At 46.6% G+C, this 15,961-nt stretch overlaps 1 protein-coding gene and 1 long non-coding RNA gene across 9 annotated transcripts in view; one reads left to right on the top strand and one right to left on the bottom strand.

Annotated features, from left to right (window-relative positions):
- LOC144823886 (uncharacterized) overlaps window positions 1-15,961 on the bottom strand; it is a 1,846,314-nt gene that overhangs the window by 123,878 nt on the left and 1,706,475 nt on the right. The window lies entirely within an intron of this gene.
- The window catches only part of LOC144823887 (uncharacterized), a 322,915-nt gene that overhangs the window by 174,544 nt on the left and 132,410 nt on the right, over window positions 1-15,961 (top strand). The window contains exon 5 of the long non-coding RNA XR_013608849.1: window positions 9,071-9,197. This is a non-coding gene — a long non-coding RNA (uncharacterized LOC144823887). The remainder of the gene's footprint in view (window positions 1-9,070; window positions 9,198-15,961) is intronic.

Below are 15,961 nucleotides of genomic sequence, written 5' to 3'. Positions count from 1 at the left end.
AAGGGAGCCTGTATAAAAAAAGGTATCTGGACCTATGAATATTTTCGGCAGCCCATGCAGCAACCCCATGCACACGCCTAATCCCTGCTGACGAGCGGTAATAACCGCGAAACACGTGTCCAGGGATGGCAAGCACATCAAGTGAATACCCTCAAGGCTCAAGACTCGGGTAGAAGCGCACCCGCTGATAACTACTACATCGACCATCATGCTCCGGGGTCTCACGCTGATGGGACGAGCAGTGTGCTACCTCATTCGGAATTACTATTTATACAGGCTCCCTTGAGCCGGTGGAGGTGACGACCTCGAGATTACGCACCTGCGCGCCACAAAAAGGTATCTGGACCTATGAATATTTTCGGCAGCCCACGCAGCAACCCCATGCACACGCCTAATCCCTGCTGACGAGCGGTAATAACAGCGAAACACGTGTCCAGGGATGGCAAACACATCAAGTGAATACCCTCAAGACTCAAGACTCGGGTAGAAGCGCACCCGCTGATACCTACTACATCGACCATCATGCTCCGGGGTCACACGCTGATGGGACGAGCAGTGTGCGACCTCATTCGGAATTACTATTTATACAGGCTCCCTTGAGCCGGTGGAGGTGACGCCCTCGAGATTACGCACCTGAGCGCCACAAAAAGGTATCTGGACCTATGAATATTTTCGGCAGCCCATGCAGCAACCCCATGCACACGCCTAATCCCTGCTGACGAGCATCAATAACCGTGAAACACGTGTCCAGGGATGGCAAGCACATCAAGTGAATACCCTCAAGACTCAAGACTCGGGTAGAAGCGCACCCACTGATACCTACTACATCGCCCATCATGCTCCGGGGTCACACGCTGATGGGACGAGCATTGTGCAACCTCATTCGGAATTACTATTTATACAGGCTCCCTTGAGCCCGTGGAGGTGACGACCTCGAGATTACGCACCTGCGCGCCACAAAAAGGTATCTGGACCTATGAATATTTTCGGAAGCCCACGCAGCAACCCCATGCACACGCCTAATCCCTGCTGACGAGCGGTAATAACCGCGAAACACGTGTCCAGGGATGGCAAGCACATCAAGTGAATACCCTCAAGACTCGGGTAGAAGCGCACCCGCTGATACCTACTACATCGACCATCATGCTCCGGGGTCACACGCTGATGGGACGAGCAGTGTGCAACCTCATTCGAAATTACTATTTATACAGGCTCCCTTGAGCCGGTGGAGGTGACGACCTCGAGATTACGCACCTGCGCGCCACAAAAAAGTATCTGGACGTATGAATATTTTCGGCAGCCCACGCAGCAACCCCATGCACACGCCTAATCCCTGCTGACGAGCGGTAATAACCGCGAAACATGTGTCCAGGGATGGCAAGCACATCAAGTGAATACCCTCAAGACTCAAGACTCGGGTAGAAGCGCACCCGCTGATACCTACTACATCGACCATCATGCTCCGGGGTCACACGCTGATGGGACGAGCAGTGTGCGACCTCATTCGGAATTACTATTTATACAGGCTCCCTTGAGCCGGTGGAGGTGACGCCCTCGAGAATACGCACCTGAGCGCCACAAAAAGGTATCTGGACCTATGCATATTTTCGGCAGCCCACACAGCAACCCCATGCACACGCCTAATCCCTGCTGACGAGCGGTAATAACCGCGAAACACGTGTCCAGGGATGGCAAGCACATCAAGTGAATACCCTCAAGACTCAAGACTCGGGTAGAAGCGCACCCGCTGATACCTACTACATCGACCATCATGCTCCAGGGTCACACGCTGATTGGACGAGCAGTGTGCGACCTCATTCGGAATTACTATTTATACAGGCTCCCTTGAGCCGGTGGAGGTGACGACCTCGAGATTACGCACCTGCGTGCCACAAAAAGTATCTGGACCTATGAATATTTTCGGCAGCCCACGCAGCAACCCTATGCACACGCCTAATCCCTGCTGACGAGCGGTAATAACCGCGAAACACGTGTCCAGGGATGGCAAGCACATCAAGTGAATACCCTCAAGACTCAAGACTTGGTTAGAGGCGCACCCGCTGATACCTACTACATCAATCATCATGCTCCGGGGTCACACGCTGATGGGACGAGCAGTGTGCGACCTCATTCGGAATTTCTCTGGAAGGTAGTTGATGATTATCAGACTATTTTCATTTAATTATTTTAGGTTTTGTGACACATTAGATAGTCTAGTCTGATTAATTCATTAAGTACTCCTCCATGGCACACTGTAAGTTGAATTGAGCGCCTTTAGGTGTCATCTAGGCACTGCTCATGGTAAATCCTGGTTAATAACTATCAAACCCAATGTAAATGTAAGCGTACAGTAAACATGTTGCAACTACAAAGAATAAAACACACTTATCATTCAATTAATTGTACATCACAGAAAGCTGCTAAAATAATCAAGTAACATGTATTATGTCAGCCCTACCATTAATACATATAGGTTTGTTTTCATAGCATCACTGACTGGTGCAGTTAGTGAAGGCATTATTGAATACACTTATTTTTATTAATCATTTAATCATTTAAACTCCTGTATGTTGCAGACTTGCCCTATCTAGGCATAAATTGCATTTCCAGTGTCCATTAAGTAGCACACAAGCCCAACCTGGGGTGTGTGTGGCCGTTCACAACTAGCACGTGATGTAAGAGTAGTTGTATGTTAGAACTGGGGATCTTAAGTTGGCAGAGGTAGGTACCTTTGACGGAATAGAGACACTTGCTTCTAGTCAGGGTAAGGGTGCACACTTCTAAAATAAGCCCTGCTCACCCCCTTGGTAGCTTGGCCTGAGCAGACAGGCTTATCTCAGAGGCAGTGTGTAAAGAATTTGTGAATACATACAGTAATACAGTGAAAATAGTAGAAATGGACACCACACCAGTTTAGAAAAATAAGGAATCTATACTAGACGTAACACAAGACCAAAACAAAAAAATATCCACACTACTGTACTCAAAAAAGGCTTTAAAATGGTAGAAAATAGCTTAGTTCAATGTAAATGGTAAATGCGACACTTTACTCTCAAAGTACCTTGGATGCGTCTCGCAATACAAACAAAAAGGGTCACAGGGAAGGTGTGCGTTGGTTCCTTGCTTCAGGGGAGGGGATGCGTCGGTTCCTTACTGCAGCACAGGGGAGGTGATGTTTCGGTTCCTTACTGGAGAGGAGGTGAGGCATCTGTTTCTTACTGTGATCCGGTGCGATGCGACAAGATTTTGCCTCAATGGGATGTGACGATCTGGTGCGATGTGAGAAAATGGCGTCTCAATGCGATGCAACAACGTTGGATGTGAGGCATGCATGCCCGACGGCCGTGCGGCGAACTCTGTAACTTCTGAGCCACGACAGGCACTGCGAAACACTTCCCTGGCGATGCAATGGTGACCTCTGCGGTGGCGACATGCTTTTCCGGTGATGCAACGCGCTTCGTTGATGATGTAACGGCGAACAGCTGCAGCAGCGGCATGCTTTTTCGGCAATGCGACGGCAACTGCTGCGGCGACGACACGCTTCTCCTTGTTGCATCGCACTTCCAGGTCCCACCGACTCGCAGTCTTCTCAGAGGGCCCAAACAACAGTAAGCACCTGTCTGCAGGCAGAATTCCACTGCAAGGGAATTCAGGGGAGCTGGTGCTTAAGTCTTGTGCTTTGTAGAAAACATATTAACCCTCGATGCTGCTTCAAATCAAAACAGGGACTAGACAAAACACAAATCTCTCCAGCAAATTCATTAACCTTCAAAGTTATCTTACCATTAATATTATTCCCTGAGATGTATTTGGCACACAAAGATATCTGAAGCTGGTGCCTTAACCCCATAAGATATTTTAAAATACATACTTTGCAACTAATTAAGTAGAACAGATTTACTACAATTTTTCTCTTGGTTGCCAATTTCTTTAAGGCAGAGTTTGAAAAACAAGTGTATATGTTGAGGACCAGAGTTTGCGTTTGGAGTGCGTCACATTTTGGCACCACCCTGGCACAAAATCTCAAATGGTAAATGTTGTAATGCGCTCAAATATACTCAAGATAAAACTGCTAAACATATGTGTGCGATCTTTAGATCTGATGCTACTTCCTGTGAAAAACAGAAATACAAAACGTTCCCCAAGGAATTGTTTGGAAATAATTATAATTTACAACCAGTCACAACAGTGATCATAAATTCACCAATTCAGGGAAATTAGCACAAATGCCACAAAAAATATAATTTTTAATTTTGTGCTATTTTTTATGAAAGCAACATGGCAACATGCATACTAAAAGAATTCCAAACTAAATTAACAGTAGTATATAACACCTTTTGCTTTTTGTATGGAGAATCAGAATACCATACATGACAGAACTTTCATATTATATTACATAAAATTCAGAATCACAAAATATTATTGTAAGAGCAAAACAATGTTGGGCGTCGACGTTTTGGTCCACCGTCGGTCTATACAATCCGCAGGACCATCATCAGGACGAAAAGCTGCACAAATATATCTAAAAATAAATATATCTCATATAAATAGGAAATATCCTTATTGTCCCTACACATATGGTATCGTCTACTCACTCCAAAAGAAAACCCAAAATGTGAACCAACAAACTTCATACAATGGTGATCACATGTCCCCAATACCAGTGTGTCCAATACCAAATATCCAATCTCAAGTGAGTATCACCATCCCTAAATTATCCTAGTATTAAAAACATATTACCATTGACCGCCAGCCGGAAGTGGCTATACACAAGGGGATAACAATGTCCCAAAATCTAATACAAAAACATAAGAAACGACGTAAACAATGCATATAATCGTACTGTCAGCATATCTTTCTATGTTGTCATAGTTAGAAACTATACTTACAGATGTTCTGAATAAATCTCATCACCTACATTTCCTATAAATCAATAAAAACCACTTAGTGTAACAACATCGCAAGTGACAGCATCACCAAATAAATGTACATATTGATGTTTAAATCCCTGCATACTCACGTAATTAAAGCGAGTATCCTGTATTAATCTGTAAATGAAAACATTATCAGAATTATATCGCTGAGCGATCCCCAAGTAACACCCTAATGCCCAATTGTAGACCCGATAGTGTTTCCAAACTAAAACTAAAACATACTCACAGCAGGGCCCTTCATAGAAGCGTTTCAATCACCTAAAAGGCAATAATACTATCGCTAAGCACCATCACTAACCGTAACTACTCGATACGGCATCCGTTTGAACGAAGATAAGATCAATAACTTATTCCAAGACTTACTTCGTTGTAGAAACCCACAGCGTTGGCTCCACACACACCCGACTACCAAAGATCGAGTACAGCGTGTCCATCATCTACGCGGTACAAAATATTCACACAAACTACCCTGCGTGATGACGTCAATCGTGTCCCTAGAACCGCGGCCATCTTAGAGTGGAAGTAGAAACCTCGCATTAATGTTAAAGTATGCATTGTGCCAACCTAACGGTGCCGATTATCTCTTCTAAATTTAACAATGTTAAAAAACGGAATGAAACATCAGAGTATACATGGCCTTCTTGTGAAAGCCACTTGTGTTGTCACGTGCCATGATGTCATGCACTGCGATGTCACACGCCATGATGTCACCTGCATACTGCCTAGCTTGGTTAACACCTTTACTTCTTGTTTTAGGACTTGTGCTCTAGCTGCCACAACCTCACCCCCAAATTGTAAGACAAATGGGATGTAGCCCATTCAATCCTTTTCTGGCTTCTAACAGGCTCTTGACCCTGTACTCACCCAGATGCAGCCTGGCACGCTCTGTGCTGCAGGAGTGTTCTCGTCTTCAGAGAAGGTTAGCCCCTCCTCCTAAACCAGAGCTTGTTGGCAATTCAGTCCTGTAGACAATGAGGTCCAGAAACTGTACAAGTATGCTGCACACCCCCTAAAAACATATCAAAGGTGTAACTAGAAGCCCTTGAAGATCTCTGCTGACTTCAAAAAGCAGGGCTAATGCCCAGCTGTCAATGGTCCTGCATGAGGGTAACTAGTCCTGTCTTTTCACCTTATGGATAACTGTACCTATTTGCAGTGTCTAATTTCTACAAACTTAGGTACCAGGGCCCAAAGTAACTCTTACAATGTGACTGCAACTCCCATACTCCCCTACCCCCACTGACCCTGCCAGTGGTGCAAAATGGCAGTACTAATAACTTGAACACACTGCTATTATTACAAAGTGTATACTGAAAAGTTAAACACATGTGCTCTGCTAAAAACTGGCAGACAGCGCCACCATTTGGTAGACTGTCATCAAAAAAGTGTTGATGTTAGGCATTCTCTCCCTTTGGAACTTAAGTTGTGTCACTCGCTCTTAGTCTTTCACAAAAAATGAAAGACCTTACTTTATAATCAAGTTTAACTCCCCTGTGCTCACTTTCGCAACTTGTGGCTTGCGATTGGTCCAGCTTAGCGCTGGAAAACCCTGTTGGGTAGCTTTGCGCTTCATAAATCTTAATTTAAAAAAAAGCCCATATTTATGACCCGGTTTAGTTGCTCTTGTACCACGCAACATGGTACAAGAGTGACACAAATAAAAAGTCATATTTTATAGCAACCCAAAGCCACTTTGTGTGATTTTGAATGGTTTAAAGAAAATAGAGTAATGCAATACATCGCAAATCGCTCTGTTGCTTTACTCTGTGCTAGGGATGAATTCCATGGTTTCCCACGCAAATCTCATTGTCTGTGAAATATTTCAAGATTTATTGAACCTGGGAATGCCCCAAAAAAATATGACTTGTTCCATTTGTGCTGCATTTGTAGCAGACATGGAAAGAGGAATATGCCTTTTAGGATTTTGTTTTGCAGAAAAGTGCCACTTCCTGTCCAAAAACAATGTTCATGCAACACAGGCTCTCTTGGACCATGGTGCAAGGGTGTCTGCATTGGCGCTAGTCAGCCCATTGTGCGTCAGCACATGGTGGAATGGCAGGAATGCGCTGTATGCCTTAAATATGACAAATTCCTACACTTTCCCAGTAATGCAGTGCATCACAGCAAGGGGACTCGTACTGCACTACACTACTTTGCCTTTAAAATAGTCCCTTAGTATTGGTGCCTATGTTCCCTCTAAGACATGCGCTTGTGAGCTCCTGCAGAGAAAGATTTGTCAGCGTGCAAGAGGTTCTGAAGAGCACATTACACATGATTTTTCTGAGGCATAAAACTTTTAACAAGGAAAGATATTTTACAAATGTTACGATTGTTGCAAACTTTGTGGCATATTTATGATCCCCTTGCACCACCTGAGCATAATATTTTGTGACACTCCAGCAACGCAAACCTTAAAATCATATCTATGAAGGCAATACCACTTTGTGTCATTTTTAATGGCCGCATAGATATGGAGTTAGGCAAGACAGCACAAAGTGCTCGGAAGGCATTCCATGGGCATTGCAGTGGATGTTCCCACACAACATTCATGGTTTTTGACACTTCCCCAGATTTACAAGAGCAAGCAAATCTGGGGAAGCGCAAAAACATTGGGCTGAGGAGTAACAAGGAGAAATGTCTTTATTTCTTCTTGTTTACTCCTCTTTCCATGTGTGCTGCATTTAGCAGCAAACATAGAAAGAAAGAAATGCCTTTCAGGATTGCATTTGTGCAGGAAGGTGCCCCTTGCTGCACAAAAACAATCGTGCCGACAACACAGGCACCCTTGCACCTTGGTGCAAGATTGTCTACGTTGGCACTAGGCTGCTGAAACGGGGCCGACGCTGGGGGGAAAGGACAGCAATGCACCCCTGTTAGATAAACACAGTGCATTCCTGCCCTTTCACTTTGGCGTAGGGCAGCACAGCAAGGTAACTTCCTTAGCTGCACTACTCCAAACCCCCATAAATGAGGCCCTGGATGTCCATTCTGTTTGGCCTCTACCTATAAGCTCTACATCGAAGGAAGCGTTCAAAGAGAACGTGTTTCATCTCAGGACTATGAGTGGGATTTTCTGAATACTTTCTTGAAAGTCAAATCTGTGGCCAGACTGGCTCCTGGTCCTGTTCCTCATGGAACAATGGTGATATTAATTAATAAGTACACTGTCCAAGTGATGGATGTGGTATGGGCGAGGCCCCGGATCTTTGTTATAAAAGGGCGCGCATAGAGCGGATTATACACCCCTACTGACGGAGCAGGCTTTGTGTAGATCGCCACCCAGTGACATCCGGTGACACAGTGAAGATGAAGGCTGCTGTGCTCATAGTGTTGTTGATGATGGCTTATGCTAATAGCGAGGAGCCAATAGTACCAGAACCAGCACTTTCAAAGCCGATAAAACTACCGCCAGGTGAGGCTTTTCAGTCAAGAGTGTAACATGTAAACTGACTTCATAGGCTGGGGGGGGGGGGGCTTTTCTTCAAACGTGGAAGGGTTTTGAAAAGCGGGTTTAAATTATTATCTGTCATTGGAATGTTCGTAGAAGAGGAGGAATGGTAATTAGTCAGGACTTCCATGCAAAAAGTCCGGTGCCTCCATTGACAAAGAGGTTGCTGTGGACTTTCCTGCAGATAGTGCAAATGCGCAGGGAAGTGAGTTCGACAAGTCAATGAAGCTTTCAGTGCCTGAGATGCACATCATTTGCCTTGCTGAGCAGCCTTGTGAGCTGTAGCACCTGAAAGAAACAGAGGCGCTCTCTCTGAGACTTTCAGGAGAGCCACAAATGTCACAGAGCCTCTCAGAACTGCTCACAACACCTCCTCTTGACGGTGAGCGACATAGCCTGTAATACCGCTGTGAAGATGACACTTCCCCCATCTTGTTTGTGAATGAATATGTATACACGCCAGAAAAGTTGAAAGTCCGAGCCAGTCCTGCAGCCTTTAGAGCCATGAAGTTAGTTGCTGACATCTGATGGCTCAGTACAAATGACCAGCCATCTTTCAACCATGTGTTGAGTGCATAGAATCCCGGTGATAGGTATTTGCTATGTTAGCGTTTTGTAGGTTTGTTCTATAGGTTTTCTTTGTTGTGATTTTGAGACTGATTTAATATCTCTCTGTGTTTTTCACCAGTGAATCCAGGTAAATGCGATATGCTGCCAAGCAGTGCCTTCGTAAGTATCTACATCAGCAAGAAGGTCTATTGCCAAGGATACGTTAAGGTCTCAATCTGCAGGGGCTACTGTCTCAGCACTGTCTCGTAAGTGATATTGTGTATGTAGTGCTCTAGATGCAAACTGGTGTTGAGGTCTGGGGTCTCTGCAGTGGCAGCCGCCACAAACAAAGGGTGGTGGGTGGAGGGAGTGTGGGAGGGGTCGCAGGAGGGGGATTTGCGCAGGGTTGGAAGTAATAATATATGTCTTTAAAAAAGAAGCTACCTGAAGCCGCCGCCGCCTCCCCGGTCGTGCCTCCTCTCCTCTTCCTGGTCCCAGCAGCCCCTGGACAGACTCCCATCTAAACCTTGTACTGCAAAGCAGCGCAGGGATTGGCCTGAACGGGCTGGAAAGATGCTCCAATCAGACCAGGGAGACTGTTGGATTTCTCCAGCCCGGCTGTTCAATGCAGCACAGCTGGAGAAACCTAAGTGTGCATGTGTGTTTTGGCCATCCTGAGACTGCCAGACAAACACAAATGCACACTTAGGGAGTGCAGAGAGCACTACTCCCCACTCTCAGTCCTCGGCCTGGCCCCTACCTACAGCGCTAGCTCAGAGTCAGCAAATGATAAATAAAACGATGTTAAAGCATCGTTTTATTTTTCATTTGCTTGCTTGAATCCAGGCAGTGGGTTGATGCTCCTCCGCTATGGCGGAGGAGCCGACACTGGGTCTCTGGTTCTATATATATATAAAGGAATAAGCATTTGTAAACAGTGATCTCCTATGCCTTCTACACTCCATGCTGTAGAATTGCACTACTATAAAGCGGCACTCTGCCCCACTCTACAGTGTATTTCAGTGGTTCTTAACCTTTTGATTTCTGTGGTTCCCCCACTGACTTATTAGTGAAAGCCAGTGTTTCAAAATTTGTTTCAGTTTCTAAAAGTCAAAATGATATGAGAGACACTAGTGAAAAGATTGACCTTTTGAGCTCCTAATGCATGCATGCTTTATATTTGTCGGCGCATACAAGCGCTTTAATTATGCCCACCAATTGCTCATACTAGATTTAATTTGCCTCAAATATGAAATGTGACTCAGAGCATTTTAACTTTTCTATTTTGCACATATATGTATATATATATATATATATACATATATATATATATATATATATATATATATATATATATTTATTTTTCACTGAAAAAACCATAGGTTTCAGCCACGTTATAGTTAGGAATTAGCATTTAAGAAACCTTAGAAATTCACAGAAAAAAACATAGGTTTCCCACATGTTATAGTAAGCTGGACATTTCACTCATGCAAAACCATTGAAATTCCCCCGTTATAGTTAGTTCAACTAACTATAACTCGCGCGCCCGCAATACACTGCTGATGATTGCGCTATCTGCACTCTGCCATGCCATTACTTCTTATGCCCCGGCTGCGGTTTTACTACTGGCAAAATGCAGCTCTCTAAAACCCAACAGTATACTAAGCACTGTAGGGGGAAACGGAAGCCTACGAAGGGTGGTACTTCCCCTCCCGCCCGCTCCATTTTTGGAGCCTAAACTGTAGATCGCTCCCTAAGAATAATCTAAACATCCATGATTTCATAATTGAGGAATCCCCTGATGTTTTATTCCTAACCGAGACCTGGATTCATGCCAGCTCAGGTCCGGATATCGCTACTGCGATTCTTTCTAACTATGTTATGTTACATCAGGATAGACCCTCAGGTAAAGGGGGTGGAATTGCCATTATCTTTAAATCCACCTACCAATGTAAACTGGAGGCACTACATCTTCCAGGTAGTGAAGCTGCATTGTTTAAACTCACGATTAATCCCCGTTTGACACTTTCGGGTCTGCTAATCTATCGGCCCCCGGGGAATGCTGCTTCTTGGATTCCCTTACTTGTTGATTGTCTATCAGCAATACTCCTGAAATCAAATAATTTCACCATACTTGGTGATTTAAATATTCATCTAGATGATGTTAATAATTCCCTTACAAAATCTCTTCTTTCTGATCTAGAGGTTTTTAATCTCAAACTTTGCAATACTGGAGCTACTCATATTGCCGGTCACCTTTTGGACCCAGTTATTTCCACTCTTCCATTTGAGTGCTCTCATCTGGCACGTCCGCTAGTGTGGTCCGATCATTATGCCGTACACTTTGTGTTACCGCCCGGTCTTTACATAGCCAATGTTTATGTAGAGGAAACAAAACCCTCTTATCGATGGGACAAAATCGATATAGTCACTTTTAATCTGCATCTGACGAAGACTATTCCTTCTCTCAATAATACTGAGCAGAATTTGAATGCCCCTATTATTAGGTGGCTAACAGATGCAGTATCTGTGCATGCCCCCTGTTCGGGCAGTAAATTTCGATCTTTGCGTCCCCCAGCACCTTGGTACTCAGGTGAGTTAAAAATCCAACGTGCTAAATGTAAAGCCTTGGAGAGGAAGTGGAGAAGATTTTATTCCATTCCCTCTAAACTGATTTACAAGGATGAGCTAAAAGCTTATCATGCCAACTGTAAACGGGCCAAGGCAGTTTACATTACCTCTACTATCACTTCAGTGCAAAATTGTCCTCGGATTCTTTTTGCTACTGTTAATAAACTTACAGGTGCTGACACTGTTCCTGTGTTGCCAGCTTTGGATGGTAAACATTGTAATGCTATTGCGGACTTTTTTATATCGAAGGTTCAAGACATTCACCAATCCTTAATTTCCCTTCCGCCCCCTATTGATCCCTTCTTATCTGGCTCTTGTTGTAATGTCTTTGTCCCTCCCACTGAGTTTCTGCACAACTGGAAATTATTTGATGATGTTTCCTTCCTGTCGTGCCTAAAAAGCATCAAGTCAGGATCTCCTCGGGACCCTGTCCCTATGAGGATATTGAAACAACTTGACCTTGAACCACGTAGATTCCTAATGAGGTTACTTAACATCTCTCTCAGTGAATCTCGGGTGGAACAGGAATGGAAACACGCCATGGTCGTTCCCTTACAGAAGAAATCTGGTATGGACATTACTAACCTGGCCAACTTTAGGCCTATATCCCTGCTGCCAGCTTGTTCTAAGATACTAGAACGCCATGCCAACTTTCAGCTAAACGAATTAGTTGAAAATACGGGATATCTCCATCCATCCCAATCAGGCTTTCGCGCCAATTATTCCACCGAATCCGCACTCCTGGGGGTGACTGAGCGACTCCGACACGGTATTGATAGTGGTGAGACCTTTGCGCTTATACTATTGGATTTAAGCGCGGCTTTTGATACCGTGTCGCATTCCATTCTTCTAGAGTCCCTTCACTTCCTTGGTGTTGCGGGATCTGCGCTTGCCTGGGTGGCTTCATTTCTTAATGAGCGTACCTTTCAGGTATTTTCAACCAAAGCTGAATCGGCGATCTGCTCATCTGCTTATGGCGTTCCGCAGGGGTCTATATTGAGCCCTTTGTTGTTCAATATTTACATCAGACCCCTTGCCACGATTGTAGAGGACGCCGGTCTGTCTATTTATTCCTATGCAGACGACACGCAGATCGTGTTCTCCCTGTCTGACAGTAGGTCTCAGGACACCTCTGCCCTTAAAATCGGCCTTTCTCGGGTTGCAGCCTGGATGCAGGTTAACCTGCTAAAACTCAATGGTGATAAGACCGAGGTTATCGTACTTGGCAAACATAAAGATCTGTGGGGCTCTAGACACTGGCCTAGTGACATGGGTCCACTGCCTACCCCCGTGCCAGTTGTTCGTAACCTCGGCTTTCTAATCGACGAGAAACTCTCGATGCGTCAACAAGCAACTAAGGTCGCTGCAATCTGCTTTAATACTCTACGCTGGTTGCAGAAGATCCTATGGATGCTGCCTGAGTCTACTCGTCGAACTGTTGTCCAGGCTCTTGTAATGTTCCGTATTGACTACGGCAATGTGCTCTATCTGGGAGCTGATAGAGCTACAATGAATATACTCCAGGTTGTGCAGAACTCAGCTGCAATGTTCCACGCAGAATGTCTGCAACACAAGCCCTATGTGACCTTCATTGGTTAAAAATTGCTGACCGTGTAGCTTTTAAAACTTTGTGCCTTATGTTTAAAATCCGTCAGGGCTCCGCTCCCACATACTTGCACAATCTTGTCCGGCTACACCAGCCAAATCGTCCCCTTAGGTCATCAAATCAAGCCAATTTTGTAATTCCTAGAATTCGCTTGACAAAAGTGGGAGGCCGCTCTTTTGCCCATTTGGGGCCGAAGATGTGGAATGCTCTTCCGTTGACGCTCAAAACGGAGACCAATCTCCTGGCTTTTCGCAAAAAGCTAAAAACTTTTCTGTTTTAGTTGGTCAAATGCTTCTGCTTTTCCTGTTTCAGCAATTACCTATCTTTCTTCTTTAGGCTGTCCCTGGCGCCGGGAAACCCTTTATGGGTAGCTGTGCGCAATATAAATTCAATAAAATAAATAAAAAATAAATAAATGACGTCATATATTACATCACTCATGATATGGTCAGTGACATCACTCATGACATCACTGATGACATCTCAAATTACATCTGGGGGACGCCGCAGATGATGTTGGTGGCTTCAGATTGGAAGGGTGGGAGGTGGATGCTCTGAGTTCTGCCGGCGAGGAAGGACGTGGTCCAGTCGAGAGGCGTGTGTTTAGAGTGCAATGGTAGACCGTGACAAAGGCGGCTGACAGTCTCAGGAGGCTGAGGGTTGATGTTTCTCCATTGTCTAGTTGGCGCTTGATGTCGTCTGTGGCGGCGATGAGGGCTGTCTCGGTGCTGTGGTTTCGTCTGAATCCTGACTGGGACGGGTCCAAGATGTTGTTGTCTTGCAGGTGGCGGGCCAGTTGCATGTTGACAATTTTCTCGATGACCTTTGCCGGGAAGGGGAGCAGGGAGATGGTCCAAACGTTCTTGAGGTCCCTATGGTCCTTTTTGGGCTTCTTGAGGAGGGCGTTGATTTTGGCGTGCTTCCAGCTTTCCGGGAATGTCGCTGTTTTGAAGGAGATGTTGATGACCTTCGTAGTTGGGGTGCGATGGCTGCGTCTGCTTTGTTGAATACGTGGTGAGGGCACAGGTCAGACGGAGATCCCGAGTGGATGGAGTTCATGACCTTGCGTGTCTCGTCGTCCTTGATGTTGGACCAGGAGGTCAGGCGGTTGATGCTGGTGGTGTTCACAGGGGTGGTGGAGTCTGGCGTAGTCAAGGCAGTCGTGGTGTTGAAGCTGTCGTGGATTTCAATGATCTTGCGGTGGAAGAAGATGGCTAGTGAGTCGCAGAGTTCCTGTAAGGGCGGGATGTCGTTGGCGCTGGGGTTGGAGAGTTCCTTTATGATGCTGAAGATCTCTTTTCTGTCGTGTGCGTTGTTATCCAAGCGGTCTTTGAAGGAGGAGCTCTTGGCTAATCTGATGAGGTGGTGGTGTCTGCGGGTGGCGTCCTTGTGGGTTGCGTGGTTGTCCGTTGTGCGTTCGAGGAGCCATGTCTTCTCCAGTTTCCGGCATGAGTGTTTGGAGGTCTGGAGCTCGTCAGTGAACCAGGTGGTTCTCTTATTGGCGTGGCTGTTGGAGGGTTTCTTGCAGTCGTTGATCCACTGTCTGAGGTTGAGGGCTGCGACGTATGGGTTGGTGGGGTAGGTGGGTGGGTTCTTGGCGAGGGAGGTGATCAGCTGGTCATCAGTGACTTTGCTCCAGCAGCGGCGAGGCATCTGTTGGGTGCGGTGGTGGGTGGTTGCTTTCTTGAAGGTGAAATGGATGCAGCGATGGTCGGTCCAGTGGAGTTCGGTGGTGTGGTAGAAGGGGACGTGGGAGTCTGTGGAGAAGACGGGATCCAGCGTGTGGCCGGCAATGTGGGTGGGTGCGGTGACAAGTTGTCTGAGGCCGAGGTTTGCGAGGTTGACGATCAGGGTGGCGGAGTTGGCGTTGTTGTTCTCGAGGTGGAAGTTCAGGTCCCCGAGGAGGGTGTAGTCTGTGGAGGCGAGTGTGTGGGTGCTGGCGAGGTCGGCCATGGAGTCGTTGAACTGAGCCCAGGGTCTGGGGGGTCTGTAGATGAGTGTTCCTCTGAGGGTGGTGTTGGGGTCGGAGCGTATCCGGAAGTGCAGGTGTTTGGCGGGGTTGAGGGTGTCGTCTGCATGGGTGGCGACCTTGAGGGAGGACTTGTGGACGATGGCTATTCCTCCTCCGATTCCATTGGTGAGATCCCTGCGGGTGATCTCGTAGCCGTCCGGGATGGCTATGGCGATGTCGGGCTCCGAGTAGTCGTTTCACCAGGTCTCGGTCAGGAAGGCCACAACTGGGGTGGAGGTGTCGAGCAGATCCCAGAGCTCGACGGAGTGTTTGCGTGCGGAGCAGGTGTTGAGGAGTATGCAGCGGAGGTGTTTGGGTCCAGTCCATGGGGGTTTGGTGGTTCTGTCACAGGTGAAGCTGCAGGTGCGGCAGGAGAAGGGTCCGTGGGTCTGTTTTGGGGCGGCCTGGAAGCAGGTGTGGTTTCGGCCGGCGTTGAGTGCGTGAAGGGTGCTGGCGTCGTAGTAGATTCTGGTGTCATGGCGTTAGTGGGGTCCAGGGGTTCTGGCGCTAAGCGCGGTCCAGGCGCATACGAGCTTGCCTTAGGCGTGCCCGCTGCGCACGTCCACTGCGCAGCCGCTTCTCGGCCGGCATATGAGGTGGCTTGGGAGGAAGAAGCAGCTGGGAGGCGGGAGCGGGAAGGCCAATGGGTGTGCAGGGGGGCGGGGCTGCAGGGAGGCAGCAGCAGGAATGGGCTGGGTCGAGAGTGGTGGGGCAGGGGGAACTGGCGTGCAGGGCAGAGGGGAGGGAAAATGAAACCCATGAACAAGGAGGAAGGCAGCAAG

The sequence above is a fragment of the Lissotriton helveticus genome, chromosome 3_1, assembly GCF_964261635.1.
Source record: "Lissotriton helveticus chromosome 3_1, aLisHel1.1, whole genome shotgun sequence".
Taxonomy (NCBI): Eukaryota; Metazoa; Chordata; class Amphibia; order Caudata; family Salamandridae; genus Lissotriton; species Lissotriton helveticus.
The sequence above is the reverse complement of the archived record's forward strand: the minus strand, read 5'-3'. Positions and strand labels throughout refer to the sequence as shown.